The sequence below is a fragment of the Jaculus jaculus genome, chromosome 16 (assembly GCF_020740685.1).
Source record: "Jaculus jaculus isolate mJacJac1 chromosome 16, mJacJac1.mat.Y.cur, whole genome shotgun sequence".
Taxonomy (NCBI): Eukaryota; Metazoa; Chordata; class Mammalia; order Rodentia; family Dipodidae; genus Jaculus; species Jaculus jaculus.
This window is the reverse complement of record NC_059117.1, coordinates 46,139,431-46,156,301: the sequence shown is the minus strand read 5'-3', so window position 1 is coordinate 46,156,301 and position 16,871 is coordinate 46,139,431. Positions and strand designations below refer to the sequence as shown.

The following is a 16,871-nucleotide window of genomic DNA, read 5'->3' as shown; positions in this document are numbered from 1 at the left end:
AAAGAGAGACTGATTGAGAGGGGGAAGGGATATGATGGAGAGTGGAAGTTCAAAGGGGAAAGTGGGGGAAGGAGGGAGGGAAATACCATGGGATATTGTTTACAGTCATGGAACTTGTTAACAATAAAAATTTTTATTTGAAAAATAAAAAAATAATACCTTTAAATAAATGTAACAATGAAAAAATTTAAATTTAAAAAATTTAAAGACACAACAAAGCATAGACAGAAATTTTCTACAACCAAACAGGAAGCACACCTATAACCCCAGTACTTGAGAGGAAGGGGTAGGAGGATCACCATGAGTTTGACACCAGTCTGAGACTAGAAAGTGAATTCCAGGTCAGTCGGAGCTAGAGTGAGACCCTGCTCTCTTTTCATCCTGTGAATAACACTGTGAGAACAGTCAACTCCATTTCAGGGGTGTAGCATGGAGCCCTGACCTCCAAGCATGACATCCTGAAACTGGAGCAGTTGTGACCACTTGCATAAGACCCTTACAAGATTGGGTCCACTAACATTCCAATATAGAAGGAGTGAGGGATACTCATGTTTGAGGGTAACTGTATGTAAGTTGGCCATGCTCTTTCCTATACGTCACTCATCACCCATGTTCTTTAAGTAACCCTAGTCAAACTCACTGCTTCACCAAGCTAGACTTGGGTAGAATCATGTCTCCAGTCTGGTATCAGTACCCTATCTAGGATACTTAAGTGTGTTCATGTATTTTCCGGGGAAAATAATGCAATAAGGTGTAACTTATATAGCAGTCATATGTATTTTCTTGGCCTTGTGCCTGGAATTCCACTGACACTCTGGGGCAGTTAAATACTTTTTTCCTCGTAAGACATTATAATTCACAGAAATGGAATATGCAAAACCAGGTTTTCTTAGTCCAGCCTTCATCAGGCATGCCACATCTGCCTCTCCATCTGAAATTTTGGCCACCAGCTACATATACAGCCAAATAAGAACCCCATTTTCAGACCAAATGATCCAATGGATGCAACAGTGGCATGTCTGTTATGTGGGAAACTAACTGCTCTCAAATTGGACTAAAGGCTCACTCCATGGGAGGGAATACATGCCTAATACTGAAAACCTAATCAAAAACCCATGGCAGGGAGGTCATGATCCCTGGTTACAGAACACCTACTGCTGTCTGGCTAAATGTATATATTATGCCCACCAAACTTCCCTGTAAACATTTTTCTTAACATTTATACCCATATATTAATGTTACTCTCACTTCTGGTTAGAAGCTTCTCTTTTCAGATGTCAGTGACCACTGGGACGACTCAAAAGGCACTAACTATAGTACTGAGAAGTGACAAAGGAGTGCTCAGCCCTGAAACACCATCCAAGGCTCAGGGTCATTGTGGAAGAGGTGGCAAAAAGAATTTAAGAGCCAAAGGAAGGGCAGGACTAATTACAATGCAATCTTCCAGACACAAAATGGCCTGGATAGCCAGAACTTCACAGTGTACTACTTACACAAGAGTACTACTTACACAAGACCATCATCATAACTGCAGGAAAAGATATGACATCAAAATAAGAGAAACTAATTGAGAGGGGGAGGGGATAAGATAGAGAATGGATTTGTAAAGGGGAAAGTAGGGGAGGAGAGGGGACTATCATGACTTATTGTCTATAATTATGGAAGTTGTCAATAATTTTTTTAAAAAAAACTAAGAAACAAAGCAGGGCATGATGGGCATGCCTTTAATCCTAGCACTTGGGAGGCAGAGGTAGGAGGATCACCAGGAGTCCAAGGCCACCCTGAGATTACATAGTGAATTCTAAGTCAGCCTGGGCTATAGTGAGACCCTACCTCAAAAACAACAAAAAATTAAAAATTAAAAAAATAAAACCTTAGAAACAACAACAAAAAAGCAAAGGTGAAAGGAGGGCTAATCAAAATCTAAGAGGACATAAATAAGTCATATGGAAACCTACTTTTTTGGACAACAAATCACTCAGAAGCCATAGACTGTTACTAGAAGATTTTCAATGCCAGGGATGGGATATCTTCCAGTGAGTTGTTGGCCAGGGAGGTCCCTGATATCGCCAAAACATTACAGGCCATTGACAAGGCCCTTGGTTTCCCACCAGGAATAGATGGTAAGACCCTATTGCTGAAGACTCCACATACTTGGGCTGCAAGGTCACTGAGAAATCCTACTGGAGCTGAGCTGAAAACCTCCTCCATGTAGACCAACTGACATAAAGCTGGAAAAAGCTACACTGGGTCTGGGGAAATGGCTTATTGGTTATGGTGTTTAAGTGCAAAGCCTAAGGACCTTGGTTCAGTTACCCAGGACCACGTAAGCCAGATGCACAAAGGGGCACATGCATCTGGAGTTTGTCTGCAATGACTAGAGGCTCTGGTGTGTCCATTCTCTCTCTCTCTCTCTCTCTCTCTCTCTCTCTCTCTCTCTCTCTGTGTGTGTGTGTGTGTGTGTGTGTGTGTGTGTGTGTGTCTCAAATAAATAAATAAATATTTTTTAAACAATTTTCTAAAAAAAGCTAAGCTGAGCATGGTAGCACATGCCTTTAATCTCAGCACTCTGGAGGCAGAGGTAGGAGGATCACCTAGAGTTTGAGGCTATCCTGAGACTACATAGTAGATTCCAGGTCAGCCTGAACCAGAGTGAGACCTACCACAAAAAAAAAAAAAAACACCAAAAGAAAAACAAGCTACACTGTATGCAGTTCAATGGGACAGAACAAAATCACTGGTGAAGATACTTAGCAGTGGACACTGCAAGCCTTAAATTTGGTCAGCCAGGCTTAATGAGCCAACAGGTAAAATAGTGGCATGTCTGTTATGGGGGAAACCAACCACCCTCTACTTGGACTGGAGGCCAGCTCCATGGGAAGGAATACAACCCTGATACTGAAAACCTACAACAGGGGTAGTCACGAGCCCAAGGGTGTAACATCTGCTGCTGACTGGATAAATGTATATACTATGCTCACCACACTGCATAGTAAGCACTTCTCTTAATGTTCACACCCATATATTAATACTACTCTCACTTTTGGTTACAGAACCTTCTCTTTTCAGATGGTAGTGACCTTAGGATGACTCAGAAGGCACCATGTTGTTCAGAAGTGACAGAGGGGTGCTCAGCACTGCAATATCTCTATCACACCTTCCAAGGGTCAGGGTCCATTGCGGAAGAGGTGGCAGAAAGAATGTAAAAGCCAAAGGAAGGGTAGGACTCTTTACAATGTGCTCCTCCAGACACAAAGTGGCCTGGATATCCATGACCTCATAGTGCATTATAGTACCTACACAAGATCTTCACAGATCATCATAATAGGAAGAAAAGATCACAACATCAAAATAAAAGAGACTGATTGAGAGGGGGAGGGGATATGATGGAGCATGGAGTTTCAAAGCAGAAAGCAGAGAGAAGGAGGAATTACCATGGGATATTGTTTATAATTATGGAAGTTGTCAATAAAAATAAATATAAGAAATGGGAAAGAAGACAGTACAGTACAGAAATGAAAAACAATTGTGAAGACAGAAAGCTAATAAAGGAACAGAGTGGTTGTAGAAGAGAAGACAGAGATCAAAGGACAGGTAACAGAAGATGTGGCCAAAGGGCCAGATGGTGGGTCTTGCTGTGTATGGAAAGGCTATAGAGTGGGACAGAAGGAAGTCCAGAATATCTAAATAATAATAAATAAACCAAAAGCCACCATGAAAATCAGTGTGGAGTTTTCTCAAGACCTAAATATAAACTGGGCATGGTGGTGCACACCTTCAATCCCAGCACTCAGGAGGCAGAGGTAGGAAGATTATCATGAGTTCAAGGCCACCCTGAGAATACAGAGTGAATTCCAAGTCAGCCTTAACCAGAGTGTGAATTCCAAGTCAGCCTTAACCAGAGTGAGGCACTACCTCAAAAAACAAAAACAAAACAAAAAAACTAAATATGCCCTGGCATGGTAGTACACACCTTTAAGCCCATTACTTGTACTCGGGAGGCAGAGGTTGGAGGATCGCTGTGAGTTAAAAGTCACCCTGAGACTACACAGCAAATTCCAGGTCAGCCTGGGCTAGAGTGAAACCCTACCTTGAAAACCTAAGACCAGAATATATAAATAGGACTTGTGGAACAGTAATGCCTGCCCAGGAGCCTCTTCTCTATTCTTAGCATCCAAGCAACTACAACTTTGAAGTTTTAGAATTCTATAGACAGTGCTTAAAACTCTGCACATACCTCACAATTGATTGATCAGCTAGCTGACTGTGGTGCTGGGAATTAGCCCATGGTCTCATGTACACTAAACATTTGTTCTTCCACGAAGTCTGTATTACTTATTAACCTTTTGTTGCAAAAGCTAGAATAGCCAGGCATGATGGTGCACGCCTTTAATCCCAGCACTCAGGAGGCAGAGGTAGGAGGATCGCCTTGAGTTCGAGGCCACCCTGAGTCAGGCTGTACTACAGTGAGACCCTACCTTGAAAATCTACCCCCTAAAAAAAAAAAACTTAGATATGCTTATATTATTCCTTGCTGAAATCATTATTTGTTGTTGTTGTTTCTAGGTAAGTTTTCACTTTAGCCTAGGATGCTTTAGAAATAACTCGGGAGTCCCAGGCTGGCCTCAAACTCACAGTGATCCCCCTACAGCTGCCTCCCAAGTGCTGAGATTAAAAGCGTGCTCCAGTCAGACTTCCAGGAAAGAGGGCAGTATAGAAGCCATGCCAAAGCAGCCTAGGAAGGGGAAAAATGCAGAAAAACAGCAAAATACACTCTTACAAAAAGCGGAGGTGTAAAGTTATTACCAACCACAGCAGAGAAGCAGAGATTCAGATCTTCTAGAAAGGAGAAAACCCACCAAAATCTAGCAGAGGTGCTAGCGGTTCAGGTGCTTGCCCAACCAGCCGGCCCAGAGTTTCAGGAGCAGAAACCAGGTGGAAGGATTTGCCACTCACATCAGCCTCCTCTCAAAATCAAGATACCTGAAGGGGAAGACAGCAGGGACCAGATGAGCAGCAGCTGAAAGTGAACACAAACAGGAGCAGCTGAGCAGTTCCCATACAAGACCAGGTATACTGCACCATCTCCTACCCCCCAATAACCAGTGATGCAGCAGACCACTGGAGAACATATGCAACCCCAGCCACACGGCATCCTGCACAGGCAGTCAGAAAACCAGATCCACAGCACAACAGAGAGGGACTGAGATGGGTACTCACCATTGGTGAGACTGGAAGCCATCACAAAAGGTAACAGGGCCTACTTACACAAAGGCAGATACATAGGCCTGCGCTGGAAGTGCTAATTTCTCTTTCCATGACAGGGCAGATTATGTGTTACATATTCTTGGTTGGCTTTACCATTCTCAGATAAGCTGTATTTTGGTGTTGACTATTATTGCTTTGGATGCTCCCTAATCCATAGGTCCTCTGTCTTTTTCTTCTGTCATTACTGGGGACAGGGTCTGACTTGGCTCTAGGCTGACCTGCAACATTTCAGAACAGAAATCTCAACCTCCCAGTTGACAACATTAAAGGTGTGGAGGAACACAAACCCTTAGGGATTTTGGCTTTATTAGATTATTGTTTGTCTTAATCCCCAGTCTGGCATAAATACTCTGGGCTGGTGTGATTGAATTTGTATATTCCTCAGTTGAATTTTAGAATTTTCCAGTAATTTGCACCACCCAGTCTACTACAACACTTGAACAGCAGGCAAACTCAATACCTAAGATCACTTCTGCTGTTCCTCTTGGACTATAAGTATTGCCAGCACCTTCAACTCCTACCCTGAAGATACATAAAGGCTGATTTACACAGCTAAGAACACTGCAGATAATTATAAAACCCAAGCATCAAATTAAGTCAAGATGGAAAAATATCTACATTATGATACAAGAAACACAAAAAAATCCAGACAATACAATCCCACCAAAAATTATAAATCCATCAGAAATGACCTCCAGTGAGAATGCTTTGGATGAAATGCCGGACAAAGATTTAAAAAACATCATTCATATATATGTGAATGAATATATATATATATGATGTTTGTCTTTATATATATATATAAAGACACACACATATATATGTATGTATGTATGTATACACACACACAGTATATATATGCTGAAAGAAATAAAAGCAGGGCTGGAGAGCTGGCTTAGTGGTTAAGCGCTTGCCTGTGAAGCCTAAGGACCCCAGTTCGAGGCTCGATTCCCCAGAACCCACTTAAGCCAGATGCACAAGAGGGCACACACATCTGGAGTTCATTTACAGTGGCTGGAGGCCCTGGCGTGCCCATTCTCTCTATATATCTGCCTCTTTCTCTCTCTGTCTGTCACTCTCAAATAACTAAATTTCCAGAAACGATTATACTAAGTGAGGTAATCCAGGCCCAGAAAGCCAAGTGCCACATGTTCTCCCATATATGTGGATGATTGGGCTTCTGCATGAGAAAGAAAATAGTAGCAGAGGCCAGTAAGTTAAAAAAGAGAAATAAAGGGAAGAGAAAGGAAGGGAAGAGGGTACTTAATAGGTTGGTATTGTATATATGTAAGTACAATGATTGAGATGGGGAGGTAATATGATGGAGAATAGAATGTCAAAGGGGAAAGTGTGGGGGGAGGGAGGGTATTACCATGGGATTTTTTTTTATAATCATGGAAAATGTTAATAAAACTTAAATTAAAAAAACATGAGTAAGGAAACAGAAATAATGGAAAAATACCAATCAGAAATGTTAGAAATTAAAAACAGAGTAAGTGAAACAGAAAACTCTGTAGGAAGGCACACCAGTAGAATGGATGAAGGAGAGAATAGAATATCTAAACTAGAAGACCAGGTGGCAGATCTAATACAGTCCAACAAAGACAAAGACAAGCTAATAGGAAAGCATGAATGGGAACTTCAAGAAATTCAGAACACTATGAAGAGATGAAACACAAGAATTCATGGCATAGTAGGAGAAGAAATTTATTCCAAAGTCATTACAGATATTATCAACAAAATCATAGAAGAAAAAACTTTGCCCAAATAGGGAAAGTGATGCCAGTGCCGGTACATGAACAAACCAGCTCTACAGAAAATACATGAAAGGATTATCCATGCTGAAGAGAAAAACACACACATAAGGAAATAGGCAAAAATAAACCATACTCAAATAATAATACAAGAGAGTAAAGGAAAAACTGGAACTACAAAACAAGAAAACTGCCAAGAATAAATACATACCTTTTAATATCTCAATATCCATAGCTTCCATACATCAACCAAAAGACACAGGTTTGCATCCTGGTTTAAAAAGCAGGGGACTTCAATGGCTCAGCAGGTAAGGCATTTGCCTGCAAAGCCTAATGACCCCAGTTCAATTCCACAGTAACCATGTAAAGCCAGATGTTCAAAGAGGGACATATATGCTTCTGGAGTTCCTTTGCAGTGACAACAGGCCCTGGCACACCCATTCTCTCTCCTGCTATATCTCTCTGCTTGAAAACATATAAATAAAAAGAAAAGAAGAAAGTAATAGGAATTTTAAAAAAAGCAGGATCCTTCTATTTGTTGCCTCCAAGAAACTACCCTTTCCATAAACAATAGCCACTATTTAATGTTGAAGGCATGGCAAACAGTATTGCAAGCAAAGGAGCCTACAAAACAAGCAGGTGTCACTATCCTAATATCTGACAAGCCAGGCATGTTGGTACACGCCTTTAATCCCAGCACTCAGGAGACAGAAGTAGGAGGATTATCATGAGTTCAAGGCCACCCTAAGACTACATAGTGAATTCCAAAATTAGACATAAAAGCTGGGTGGTACGTGGATCACTGTAAGTTCAAGGCCTCCCTGAGAGTACATAGTGAATTCCAGGTCAGCTGGAGATAGAGTGAAACCCTACCTCAAAAAAACAAAAACAAAATATATATATAGAGAGAGAGAGAGATGAAAAGGGGACTATTATAACAGATACCAAAGAAATTCATCAAATTATAAGAACGTACTTTTAGAACATATATAAATTTGAAAATATGAAAGAAGGGAGACTTCCGGTTAAGATGGAGGCATAGGTACCACACCAAAGCAGCCTGGGGGGAAAAGGACCAAAAAAACTCAGCAAAATATACACTTTTACTAAAAAGTGAGGTGTACAGGAAATTGAAGCAGCAGCAGAGAAGTAGAAGAGATCCAGAGCATCCGGAGCCCACACAGGCCGGCAAAATCGGCCCCAGCAGCTCCGCCAACCAAGGTGGAGCACCAGAAAGCAGCCAGGCTTGGCTCCAGCCACCAAAAAGCCAGGTGCACGGAGCTTCCACTCACACCGGGAGCTCTTCACAACTCAAGAAACGTGAAGGGAGAGCAGCAGTTAGCAACGGAGGAGCAGACCACGAGGTAGAAGAACATGTGGAACAGTGAGAGAACCAGAGCACCTGCGGCTCCCTCCCCTCCCCCACCGCCTGAGCCCAGCTCCAGCGAACAGAGCAGTGTCCTGCCAACTTGAGCCGACAGAAGGACCCGAGCAGGAGCAGAGTCCGGCAGCAACATCAGCAACTCCGACACCGGCAATAGTGGCCCCAGCAGCAGCAGATCCAGTAGTGCCAGCAGCAGCAGAGCCAGCAGCAGCAGCTTCAGTGGCAGCAGTGACTATGGACCCAGCAACAGCAGCTTCGGCAGCAGCAGTGGCTCCAGCAGTGGCGGGTACAGCAGGAGCAGCAGAGACAACAGCAGCAGTGGACCCAGCAACAGCAGCTTCAGCAGCAGCGGTGACAGACCCAGCAGAGGCAGCATTAGCAGCAGCAGATCCAGCAGCAGGTGTGCTGATGTGCAGAGCTACAGTTGCCAAGCTCAGTTTGCCCCACAGGAAAAGCCAGTGCCCAGCTCCAGAAATCAGAACAGCAGCCCGACGACCCAGGCAGCAACTTGACTGAGACCAAAATCATCCAAGGTAACTGGGATTGCACGAGGGAACAGTCTCACTGAGTCACAAGCTGACTTGGATCCCTCAACAGACCAGAAATCTTAACCTCTTTGTTGGTAGAGGATTTGGGTGTTATAATAACTACTCTTGCATACATACTTGGGGCTGTTTCTGATAGAATGTGTACAGTGTTTAGTTAACTTTTAGAATCTAATTGTATTTTATTCCAGTCAGCCTACTTGAATACTCCCATAGCAGGCAAACTCAACCCCTAAGAGCACCTTTGTAGATACTCTGAGAGTCTTAAGATCCACACCTAACACCTTAAGCTCCTACCCAGAAAATATAAAACATCAAATCAATTGATACAGCTAAGAATGCACAGCTAGCCTAAAAATCCAAGCATTAACTTAATGCAAGATGCAAAAATATATACATTATAACATAAGAAACACTAAAAGCAAGACGATATAAATCCACCTAAAAGTATTAATGCATCAAATGACCTCCAGTGAGAAGGAGTTAGAGGAAATGTCTGAGAAAGATTTCAAAAGAATGATTGTAAATATGTTCAAAGAAGCCAGAGAACAAATCAAAGGGGTCAAAGAGGAAACCAAAGGAATCAAAGAAGATGCAGGACACCAATTTCATAAAATAAAGAAGGCAATAAAAGACATAAACAAGGAAATAGAAATATTAAAGAAAACCCAGTCAGAATTACTAGCAATGAAGAACACAGTTAATGAAATAAAAAACTCTGTAGAAAATCTCACCAGTAGAATGGATGAAGGAGAGGACAGAATATTTAAGCTAGAAGACCAGGTGGCAGATCTAATACAGGCCAACAAAGACAAAGACAAACGTATAGAAAAGTATGAGTGGGAATTTCAAGATATTCAGGACACTATGAAAAGATCCAATATAAGAATTCAGGGCATAGTAGAAGGAGAAGAATTCCACTCCAAAGACATAGTAGGCGTCTACAACAAAATCATATAAGAAAATTTCCCCCAAATTGGCAAAGAGGTGCCAATGCAGATACAGGAAGCCTTTAGAACCCCAGCCAGACAAAACCTGGAAAGAACCTCTCCTTGCCATATTATAAACAAACTTCCAAACACACAAACCCAAGAGAGAAAAATCAAGTTACCTACAAAGGCAAGCCCATCAGGATTACAGCAGATTATTCAACACAAACTTTAAAAGCCAGAAGGGCTTGGAGTGATATATTCCAAGTTCTCAAAGAAAACAGCTGTCAACCAAGGTTACTTTATGCTGCAAAGCTATCCATTCAAATAGACGGAGAAATAGGGACATTCCATGACAAAAGCAGGTTAAAGGAGTATATGGAGACAAAACCAGCGCTACAGAAAATACTTGATAAAATCCTCCATGCTTAAGAAAAGGAAAAGCACACATATAAGGAACCTAGAAAAAACAAGCAATACTCAAATACTAGGTAACACAAGAGAGCACAGGTAGAACCAGAACCACAAAAAAAAAAAAATATATATATATATATATATATATATATATATATATATATATGGCAAACATAAATACACACCTTTCAATAATATCTCTTAATATCAACAGCCTCAATGCCCCAATGAAAAGACAAAGGTGTGCAGACTGGGTTAAAAAGCAGGATCCTACAATTTGATGTCTCCAAGAAACTCACCTTTCTACAAAGTATAGACATTATCTTAGGGTGAAAGGATGGAAGACGGTGTTTCAAGCAAATGGGCCTAGAGAACAAGCAGGGGTTACTATCCTAATATCTGGCAAGGTAGACTTTAGTCCAATGTTAGTCAAGAAAGATAAGGAAGGTCACTTTATATTGATTAAGGGCACACTCCAACAGATGGGCATTACAATCCTAAACATATATGCACCTAACATAGGGGCTCCCAAATTCATCAAACAAGCACTATTAAAACTAAGGTCACAGATAACACCAAACACAGTGGTGGTGGGTGACTTTAACACTCCACTCTCATCAATAGACAGGTCATCCAGGGAAAAAATAAACAGAGAGGCATCTGGACTAAATGAGGTCATAGAAGGAATGGACCTAACAGATATATACAGGACATTTCATCCAAAGGCTGCAGAATATACATTCTTTTCAGCAGCACATGGAACATTCTCTATAATAGACCATATATTAGGACACAAAGCAAATCTTAACAAATTCAGAAAAACTGAAATAATTCCTTGCATTCTATCTGACCACAATGGAATTAAACTACAAATCAGTACAAGAAAGGCTATAGAGCATACACAAAATCATGGAATCTAAACAATACACTACTAAATGATGAATGGGTCAATGAAGAAATCAAGAAGGAAATAAAAAAATTTATAGAGCCAAACAATAATGAGAACACAACATATCAAAATCTCTGGGACACAATGAAGGCAGTTCTAAGAGGTAAATTTATACCCTTAAGTGCCCATATTAAGAAATTAGAAAGGTCACAGGTAAATGACCTAATGCTTCACCTTAAAGCCTTGGAAAAAGAAGAAAAAGGCAAACCAAAAATCAGTAGGCAGGAAGAAATAATAAAGATTAGGACAGAAATTAATGAAATAGAAACAAAAAAAAAAACATTCCAACGAATTAATGAAACAAAAACTTGGTTCTTTGAAAGGATAAACAAGATTGATAAACCCTTAGCAAATCTGACCAAAAGAAAGAGAAAAGAGACACAAACTAATAAAATCAAAGATGAACAAGGTAACATCACAACAGATTCCAGAGAAATTCAAAAAATGATAGAGACATAATATAAAACCATATACTCCACAAAGTATGAAAATCTGAAAGAAATGGATGATTTCCTTGATTTATATGGCCTACCTAAATTAAACCAAAATGAGATTAATTACTTAAATAGACCTATAACAAACATGGAGATCCGAACAGTTATCAATAATCTCCCAACTAAAAAAAGCCCAGGCCCAGATGGATTCACTGCTCAATTTTACCAGACCTTTAAGGAAGAGCTAACACCATTGCTTCTTAAGCTTTTCCAGGAAATAGAAAAAGAAGGAATTCTACCAAACTCCTTCTATGAGACCAACATCACTCTGATACAAAAACCAGGCAAAGATAGAACAAAAAAAGAAAATTACAGACCAATCTCCCTCATGAACATAGATGCAAAAATTCTCAACAAAATATTGGCAAACAGGGCTGGAGAGATGGCTTAGCGGTTAAGCGCTTGCCTGTGAAGCCTAAGGACCCTGGTTGGAGGCTCAGTTCCCCAGGTCCCACGTTAGCCAGATGCACAAGGAGGCGCACGCATCTGGAGTTTGCAGAGGCTGGAAGCCCTTGCGCGCCCATTCTCTCTCTCCCTCTGTCTTTCTCTCTGTGTCTGTCGCTCTCAAATAAATAAATAAAATGTTTAAAAAAAAATATTGGCAAACAGAATACAAGAGTATATCAAAAAGATCATTCACCCTGACCAAGTAGGCTTTATCCCAGAGATGCAGGGATGGTTCAATATACGCAAATCTATGAATGTAATACATTACATAAATGGGTTGAAGGACAAAAATCACATGATCATCTCATTGGACGCAGAGAAAGCATGTGACAAAATCCAACATCCCTTCATGATAAAAGTCTTACAGAGACTGGGAATAGAAGGAACATATTTCAATATAATAAAAGCTATTTATGACAAGCTTACAGCCAACATATTACTAAATGGGAAAATACTGGAAGCTTTTCCACTAAAATCAGGAACAAGACAAGGGTGTCCAATGTCCCCACTTTTATTTAATATAGTTTTGGAAGTCTTAGCCATAGCAATAAGGCAAGAGACACACATAAAAGGGATATAAATTGGAAAGGAAGAGATCAAGTTATCATTATTTGCAAATGACATGATTCTATACATAAAGGACCCTAAAGACTCTACTAGCAAACTGTTAGAGCTGATCAAAACCTACTGCCATGTAGCAGGATACAAAATAAATACGCAGAATTCAGTAGCCTTCATATATGCTAACAACAAACACAAAGAGGATGAAATAAGAGAATCACTCCCATTCACAATTGCATCAAAAAAATAATAATAAAGTACCTTGGAATAAACCTAACTAAGGAAGTAAAGAATCTCTACAATGAGAACTTTAAAACACTCAAGCACTAAATTGTAGAAGACACTGGAAAGTGGAGAAACATCCCCTGTTCCTGGATTGGAAGAATCAATATTGTGAAAATGGCAATCTTACCTAAAGCAATCTACACATTTAATGCAATCCCTATCAAAATTCCAAAAACATTCTTCATGAAAATACAAAAAAAAAATCCAAAAATTCATTTGGAATCACAAAAAACCTCAAATATCTAAAATAATACTGGGCAACCACAATAAGCCTGGTGGTATCAGCATACCTAATTTTAACTTATACTACAGAGCCATAGTAACAAAAACAGCATGGTACTGGTACAAAAACAGACATGTAGATCAGTGGAACAGAATAGAGGACCCAGATGTAAGCCCAAGTAGCTATAGCCACCTGATATTCAATAAAAATGCCACAAATACTCATTGGAGAAAAGACAGTCTCTTCAGCAAAAGGTGTTGGGAAAACCGGATATATATCTGCAGAATGATGAAAATAGATTCTTCTCTCTTGCCATGCACAAGAATTAAGTCCAAATGGATTAAAGACCTTAACATCAGACCTGAAACTCTGAAACTGCTAGAGGAAAAAGTAGGGGAAACCCTTCAACATTTGGTCTTGGCAAAGACTTTCTGAATACAACCCCAATTGCTCAGGCAATAAAACCACAGATTAATCACTGGGACCTCATGAAATTACAAAGATTTTGCACTGCAAAGACACAGTGAAAAAAGCAAAGAGGCAACCTGCAGAATGGGAAAAAATCTTCGCCAACTATATACCATCTGATAGAGGATTAATATCTAGCATATACAAAGAAGTCAAAAAGTTAACTAATAAGGAATCAAACAAGCCAATCAAATAATGGGCTATGGCCAGGCGTGGTTGTGCACGCCTTTAATCCCAGCACTCAGGAGGCAGAGGTAGGAGGATTGCAATGAGTTCAAGTCCACCCTGAGACTCCATAGTTAATTCCAAGTCAGTCTGGGCCAGAGTGAGACCCTACCTCGGAAAAAAAAGGGGGGGGGCTCTGGAGCTAAATAGAGCATTCTCAAAGGAAGAAATATGAATGGCATATAAGCATCTAAAAAAATGTTCTACGTCACTAGTCATCAGGGAAATGCAGATTAAAACTACATTGAAATTCCATCTCACTCCTGTCAGATTGGCCACCATCATTAAAACAAAGGATCATAAATGTTGCGGGGGATGTGGAAAAAGGGGAACTCTTCTACACTGCTTGTGGGAATGTAGTCTGGTCCAGCCATTGTGGAAATCAATGTGGAGGTTCCTAAAACAGCTACAAACAGATCTACCACATGACCCAGCTATAGCACTCCTAGGCATATATCCTAAGGAATCATGTCATTACCTTAGAATTATGTACTCAGCTATGTTTATTGCTGCTCAATTTATAATAGCTGGGATATGGAACCAGCCTAGATGTCCCTCAACTCATGAGTGGATAATGAAGATGTGGCACATTTATACAATGGAGTTCTACTCAGCGGTAAAGAAAAATGAAGTTATGAAATTTGCAGAAAAATGGATGGATGTGGAAAGGATTATACTAAGTGAGGTAACCCAGGCCCAGAAAGCCAAGCACCACATGTTCTCTCTCATATGTGGATCCTAGCTACAGATGATTGGGCTTCTGCATGAGAAGGAAAATACTTAGTAGCAGAGGCCAGTAAGTAAAGGAGACATAAAGGGAAAAGAAAGGAAGGGAGGAGGGTACTGAATAGGTTGATATTGTATATATGTAAGTACAATGATTGAGATGGGGAGGTAATATGATGGAGAATGGAATTTCAAAGGGGAAAGTGGGAGGGGAGGGAATTACCTTGGGATTTTTTTTATAATCATGGAAAATGTTAATAAAAATTTTAGAAAAAGAAAATATGAAAGAAATGAATGAGTTCTGTGATTTATATGACCTTGAAAATTAAATCAAGACAAGATTAACTACTTAAATAAACCTATAACAAGTACTTATAAGATCCAAGCATTTATAAGAAATCAACCAGATAGAGGCTGGCAGGGCTGCGGTGCTATGTGGGAGGCAGAAGCGCAGCCCCAAGCCCACTGAGACTCTAGTGCTGGCTTGCAAACGCCTCCGGAGCAGCGAGGTCGAGTCGTCCTCCCTCCCCCCCCCTCAAGACGCCGGAGGGTCCGCAGAGAGCAGCGGAGAAAAATGTCTTCCAGTTGGTTGCTACCGTGCGCTGGCAGGAGGAGCCCAGCCAGCCGCTCGTGCAGGCCGCCCTGTGCCCGCCCCGAAGCAGCCAGCAGCGCATCTGCCACGATGCCCGCGCCTCGGTTCGTGAGCTCAGGAAGGAGGGCCGCTACCAGGTCGTCTCCAGCCATTGGGCCTCAGGGACCTCTGGCAGCCTGGAGTCTGAGTGCGCGTCGGGGAACGAAGAAGCTGTCCGGGACTCGGGCTTCCAGTTGTTGGACTTGGTCCACGAAGAGGGAGACCCAGATGTCGCTGCCACGGACTGCTGCAAACCATCTGACCCCCAGAAGTGATCCTCTGCAATTCTGTAGAGTTGATCCGTGGGAGGTTGACTATATCTGAGGATGGACCAGGAGTCAGGTACCAGGAGGAACCCAAGTTCGATGACCATGTGTACGACATTTACTGCATCAGGGTGGACAGAGAATGTCCTGTGCAACCCTACAGCCAGGAGTGGGAGCTGGTGAATGATGATCAGCAACCAGAAGACATTTGTGAAGATCAAGATGATGAGAACAGTGAGAATAATTGGCCTAATGAGTGCCCAGAGGAAGAGAGCAGTGATGGAGAAGATTCCAGAGACTGAAGAATACAACAGCCTCAGTGAGGAGGAAAGAAAGAGCAAATGACTAGTATGGAGCAAGTACCCTTCCAATGTACAGAAAGAGTTTGGCTATGACAATCCCCATGATCTGGATTCAGACTGATAGTCTTGTGATATCCACAGGTTAGGATTTCTAACTGAACATGTGGAAGGAAAAACTAACATCTTAGCACAATGAGAGTTTAAGTTCAAGGAGTCTCTTTTACTCACAGTAGGGCTCCTTGGCCTCAATGAAAAGTGGCAAATGAAGGTGGGCATGCTGGTTCATGCCTGTAATCCCAGTCCTTAGAAGACTGAAGCAGGAGGATCACTAAAACTCAAGGCCACTCTGGGCTGCATATATAGATATAAGCTGGGCCAGCTTGGACTAAAGAGTAAGACCCTGTCTCATAAAAACAAAATAGTTGAGCAGTAAGTGAGCCTACAGTGTGAAAAAAAAAATGCTATGAATAATAGTTCCTTTCACTTCCAACACAGGCATTTTTCCTGGTATCCTGCTTCTCCTGTGCTCAGGCCTGAAGGAGAAGTGTGGGGAGAGGTTCCTGTTTCATCTCATCAGCAGTAAGGTTTTACTTCTACCACCAGAAATGCCTGCCTCTAGTGAAAGCTTGTTCCCTTTGATAGAGGCCATCTAGAAGGGCAACAGTGGGTCCCTTGCAGTACCACAGCCTGGACAGCAGTGGCTATTAGGCAGAAACTAGAATCTGAGCTGTGGGGTTTTCTTATTTGGGGCTATGATAGTGGCTGTAAAGATTGCTCTTCTTTGGCAATGATGCCGAGAAACAGTGTGTGAATGTGATCCTCTTAATAAAAACTTTAAAAAAAAAAAAAAGAAAGAAAAGAAATCAACCAACTAAAAAAATTTCAGGGGGCTGGAGAGATGGCTTAGTGGTTAAAGCATTTGCCTGCGAAGCTAAAGGATCTCAGTTCAACTCTCCAGGACCCACCTAAGCCAGATGGTACAAGTGGGCACATGCATCTG

The 16,871-nt window shown here is 41.3% G+C and overlaps 1 protein-coding gene and 1 pseudogene across 2 annotated transcripts in view; one reads left to right on the top strand and one right to left on the bottom strand.

Moving 5' to 3' along the window:
- Positions 1-16,871, bottom strand: part of Fkbp9 (FKBP prolyl isomerase 9) — a 165,495-nt gene that overhangs the window by 126,159 nt on the left and 22,465 nt on the right. The window contains exon 1 of one of the 2 annotated variants that reach the window (XM_045136213.1): positions 4,860-4,879. The exons of the other annotated variant lie outside the window; for it this stretch is intronic. The gene's annotated coding sequence lies outside the window, so the exon portion shown is untranslated. Of the gene's footprint in view, positions 1-4,859; positions 4,880-16,871 lie in introns of those variants that run through there. 2 annotated transcript variants of the gene reach the window in all.
- On the top strand, positions 7,319-15,992 carry LOC101595205 (annotated as a pseudogene).